Here is a 5731-nt window from a genome sequence, read left to right on the forward strand (position 1 = left end):
CTGTATATCAGCAGCACATCGCGTAGAAAATTTCTCAGATTCGTCGTCGTAAATAAAAATGACCTCCATCTTGTGTTCGGTAAAAGCTGTACGTGCTGCTGTGCGAATAATAAATGTAAAGACCGAGCGGTAAAAACCAGCCCGGAAATGTACTGTACCAAAGAAGGAGCAGTCATCGAAATGTCCGCGCACTGAAAGTATCATTTCTTTTGCTGTATGTTGTAAACAATCACCTCATGTAGCTGGCAACTCACACAGTGGTCTGGACGCCATTAAATTCCCAGCAAACCATCAATATCCCACAGACCTCCCAAATTGGTCTCACACGTCACAGATGTCACGCGTATCCTCACAACGTCCGCTGTATATCCACCATGAGACGTCACAAATATCCCCCAGTGAATATTCTGTGGATATACTACGAATATCACAACAATGACATTTCTTTACCTTACAATGATTTGTTGTGTCGATAACAGCCATTTCCAGCATTCTCAGACGTGGCAATTTCTCACTCTTTCCTCATAATAACAATATTGATTTTATACCCTCATATCCATACCTTTTCTAATCATATTTGTAACGACTCATCACGTATCGCACCATAGTCAATAAACAAGAGAGAGAGAGAGAGAAACATATTTTACCTTTTCCACGGGAATTATAATGATCGGTCACGTATGTCGAGCGATATAACAAGAATGAAGTTCCCAACAAGCGCGAGCCGAAGCGTAACGACGTCTGCCTCATCGCCATCGACATTCCCCAACCGCCGTTTCAAACAGGCGAGGCGCGTCGTCGTAGCGGTTCGGTAGGATATGACATGTTACACGGAAGGGTCTTTGGAACCTCAGCATCATGCGTATTTTGTACTGGAATCTCGGGAGCATCGAGGCAGTACTGGCCAGTACGTCGAACAACTACGTTGTGCATAACAACGATTGCCGTGGTGTGCGAGAGCTAGCGTTCCTTTGTTCTCCGGCTTTGCAGTTAAGGTGAGTTCGTTCTTCCTTTTGCCTCACTTAAGATTTGTGCGTTGTTCTTTTTTTTTTTCAACAATCACATGTTGTAGATGTGTGGAGCAATGACAGCTTTGTATCTGAGTAAACAGCTGTAGTTTGCTTTACCTGCAGAGTCTGGTGCGTATGACTGACGAACTCATGCGAACGGCGGAACTGTGTGAGATTGTGTGTGTACAGCTACAAAGTGCAAGTCCAATTCTTCACATCTCTTTGATTCAGGATTTGATTGGGAATGATGAAAGCAATGGTGAAGCAAATTCTATTAACTATGCGCAGCCTGCTAGTAGATAAGCTTGGCTCAGCTACAGTTGTCTTTCATATAAAGGATAGCAGTTATGTTTTCACGTTCGACTGCACTGTTTTTCAAAGTTCCTTGTTTTTTGCATGACCGCTTATCTTTCTTAAATGTCACATGGACGCGATGTGACTCTAGATTAATAAAACATGACTGTTTTACAGTATCCACACACAACCATGGATAGCCTCACACATGTGTAAAGTTACTGGTGTCTCTACAACACTGAAGAGCCAGGCATAAACCGGAACACGTCGCTTGGGTGGTCTGCCAGTGATTAGGCTGCTTCCGCATGTAACCATCTATACTGCATGAGAAACTGCGGTAAGTCACTGTCTTGCATTTGTTCCCACTTTTTGCAGAGTGTCCGTTCTTTACGCCTATTTATGGCAGTGTTTGAGCTGCTATCCCAATAGATGGAATTAACTATGTTATTGATTATCTTTCAGGGATGACGGTTGCGAAGTGGCGTAGCAATCACGTGATTATTATTATGACCATTATTGTCTTATTATGCGTCTTATCCGTGTCACCCTATATTGTTAATAATTAGCCTATTTATGTTGTAATATCATATTTTGTACTATTAGAAAGAGCGTTTCTTACAGTGCATGTAACATCACTGTACTTGGTTTGTGTTCAATAAACAAGAGTTCGTTGGTACGATGTTCTCTGTTGCAGAGTGGTATTTTCCGTAGAATAAGTAAAAATTGCAAAAAAAGCTACAAAATACAATAATAATAATACGTCCTGTATATGTCCTCTATATGTCCAAATATCTCTGACAGACATTCCTGGAACCTTCCCTGGATCAGCAAATGTGGAAGAAATACGGGTCCTCTGTCTGTCCCAGAGACGTCAACGGGCTATTCAGCCTAGTCCCTGGGATATCCCAAAATCCCAAGTGGGATATCGTGTGGACGTTTCTGAGACATATATTGTTTACTGGGTTAGCAATTAGAGAAATTTAGGATCCCCCACAGCAATTATAATCACCCAATGAGTAATTACACCAAATGAGGCTTGTCTTACACGTGTCCAGACCACTGTGTGAGTTGCCGGCTACTTGAGCTGATATAACAAATAAAAAAGATAGAGCGGAGACAAACAATTTATTTGGAAATCAACGATGTCGTGTCGAGGAGATCACTCCAGAACGGGCGGGTGACCATCTTACTCGTAGACGACAGGTTGCAGAGACAGGTGGCTAGCTAGTTGTACGGCCAGATGGCGCCACCGTCCCCCTCATGGCGATGTGCGTGAAAGGCAGGGAAAACGACAAAATACTTGCGGCGGGTAAAAACTGCAACACGAAAGACACAAATACACACTGCTAAACAAGTCTAAACATGCGTACAAAACACTGTCCATCAGGGAAAAGCTTAACGGAACGCTCAGGCCTAATCTCAGCATAACCGCACATCGCTACGAAACTCAACGGCTAATGATCGACAATTGCGAAAGGGAGCAGACCAGCTGGTTCATAATGACAAGGAGGAGGACCCCTGTCTCTGGTCTCGTTCTTGTGAACAGTTAACACAAGATGACACAACAAAATGCTAGCGGCCGGTAAAAATTGCAACTAGACACTATTAAGTGACTTGTAGACCTACCAAAAACAAGAAAGAAGAAAAATCTTAACAATGAACACCATCACATAACTAATAACAAGGATTAGGTACACAACAAATCAACCCAGAGCAACCCCAAGCAGCACACCATCATTGGTCCAATATCGGTCCAACATTGGCAGCCAATATAAGTTACATTGGTCCAATATTGGCCGCGCAACTCGGTCCGATATTGCGCCAATGAAACTGCCAATATTGGTCCAATGTTGCAAGCCCGTGGTGAGCCAATGAAAAATATGAATGGTAGCTATAGAAACTAGTCTTGTTTCAATTGGTTTCAATATGTGGCACGACAACAGGAACGCATCATATCACAAATCATTCTTTTTTCTTTCATTTGTTTTGTTATAATTTTTGTGTAGATACTGCAACTTTGACATCGGCGGCACGCGGCGGTGAGATAGTAAGATCCCCCTTGGTCTAGGGTATGGGTAGTCCCATAGACAACCCATCAAAGAAAGCATTGGGAGCATCGCTGTAACAGCCAGAATCATTGGCAAAGTTACCAAGTTTTACGCACAACTCGCACCTGGTGTAGAAGGTAGCATAACTCTCCTGCAACGGTGAGAGGCATACGTCTCAGCAACTTACAACCAATTTGTAAGTAATTCGAGGCGCCTAACCTATAACAGCAATATTCATCCCTATTTATTTTTATTACTTATACTTTTTATTTCAACTGCCGCTCCCACTGGCGTGCTTCGCCGCCAGCAAAACCGATATTTTTTTGTTCGTGGCTTGAAGTGTGTTACTCGAATAATTTCAAAATTCGACCGTACAAATAAGGATTATTTGTTGCCAGAATATTTCGCGGGACCACAAGTTACACTTTATAAGTTCTATCCTGCTTTTTACCCCTCACATAACGCATGCTAAGAGTATTTCAGTACAGCCATTTTGCCCCCAGGATTACCAATGGAGTGCCAATGAAGGTGCATTGGTTGAAAGCTGGCTACATTGGCACTTTGGCTTGATGGCAAATCGATGTAACACCAGTGAGGCACCATCTTTCATTGAGCAACTCCAGAGCATAATTATATGGGCGACGTGGCCTCAAACTGCAATAACAATGGTATATTGGTCATTTTCTAACATGATATTTAGTTTTGCATACTTCCGGTTGAGCCAACATAACGCCAATAGAGCCAATAAAGTGCCATTTCTTGGTTCTTTATTGGCTTGATGGGGCCTCCTTCGGCTAAAATGAAACCGGGATAGTGCCAATATTGGACCGATATTGCGTGCTGCCTGGGACGGTAACAAGGGGTACGGAGAGGTCGATCCGAAAGCAAGGCAGAAAGATTAATAATGATACTGTTTCTCCTGAATAAAGCCACGCATCTATCCCCCTTGTCGTTAGTTTCTGAACTAATTTAATCGCGAAATTATTAAGAATCATGCCAGCGGTACTCCCATCCAGATCAAGGGTGTGACAGCGCTATCAAGACAACAGTGATCAACAAGAATATTTCTTGTATCAAAAATACAGAGCAAGAAAAAGAAAGCATGCATCATAAGACAACAGGTCTGGGCACGGCAGGTGTTAGCGAAGTAAGAATCCATCGCCAGGCATTGCTGCTTCTCAAAATACAGGTATCAAATGACAACGGAGACGCACCGGCCGACGCCCGGGGAGGGAGAACCACGAGACAGGAACCGCATTGCGTGTTTGATTTTATCGTATACCTATGTAACCTGTCAGATAAAGTCAGTTATTTCGTTACGAATTTACTATGAATACGGTGCTCACAACTGACATGGCGACAAGGAAAAAGCAGCCCATAAACGACAGCGCAACCGACGGCAACGTGCAACCGAACTATGACGGAGCAACGAAACCGTGCACTGCGAAGGACGAAGGAAACAAGGGGACACCGACCATGGCAGCAACCGAAACCTCGCCCGTATTACTTCCCCAAGAGATGACGCACGCAAATCCTGCGTACGTCCTGCGTACGTAAATGCAAATCCTGCGTATGTAAATCGTGCGTAAAAAATATTGCGGACTCGCTTGTCACCACGATGTCTATGATTGCTAAACTCCTGGAAAAACATAACACGACTATTCACGTTTACGGCTCCTGATTTAACGTCGACTCTGCCTACGAGTAGTAAGTACTGACCACGCTTATCCGGAAACGCTACAAGGCTTCTGGACGCCATTAATTAGCAATTAGAGCTAATTGGGACCCCCCACATTAATCAGCATCATCCAATGAGTCATCACACTAATTGGGGAGCGTCTAACTAGTGTCCAGACCACCCTGTGCGTTTCCGGATAAATGTGTCATAAAAAATAAAAAAAATAGATAGAGAGAGAGTGGAGAGAAGAAGTTTAGTTGAAGATCAACGACGCCATCTTGAAGAAAGCGGCCCGGAAAGGCCGCTGACCGTCGCTGGGCGATGGAGCACAGAGGCAGGTTGCAAAGCATTGCAGCTATGACCACAAGTTCCGGACATCCTGTGACGTCAGCTGTGACGTCATCACAGCATGTCTGGGCAAGTTAGGACAGCTCTGGGCATGCAAGGAGAAAAACACTTGTAATACAGAGGCTGGGAAAGCAAGAGTATGCAAACCATCAATAGCTAACAAGAAAAAACAATTAGTTACACAACAAATGAGCCCACCAGAACAGGAGCGCAGAACCATGCTACTGCTCCATCCGAGAGGCAGGCAGAGAACTGACTCGTAATGGTTTTTTTCTCCTGTATAAAGCCCCACAGCTGCACCCCCTAGCGGTTACTTTCTCAACTAACCTCACAACAAAATTATTAAGAATCAC

At 43.8% G+C, this 5731-nt stretch overlaps 1 long non-coding RNA gene across 1 annotated transcript; it reads left to right on the forward strand.

Moving 5' to 3' along the window:
* The first annotated feature begins 702 nt into the window (after positions 1-702).
* Positions 703-2003, forward strand: LOC135373343 (uncharacterized). Its single transcript, XR_010416416.1, has 3 exons — positions 703-995; positions 1134-1641; positions 1767-2003. It is a non-coding gene; the product is annotated as an uncharacterized LOC135373343 (long non-coding RNA).
* Positions 2004-5731: the final 3728 nt, after the last annotated feature.

The sequence above is a fragment of the Ornithodoros turicata genome, unplaced genomic scaffold (assembly GCF_037126465.1).
Source record: "Ornithodoros turicata isolate Travis unplaced genomic scaffold, ASM3712646v1 Chromosome23, whole genome shotgun sequence".
Classification (NCBI taxonomy): domain Eukaryota; kingdom Metazoa; phylum Arthropoda; class Arachnida; order Ixodida; family Argasidae; genus Ornithodoros; species Ornithodoros turicata.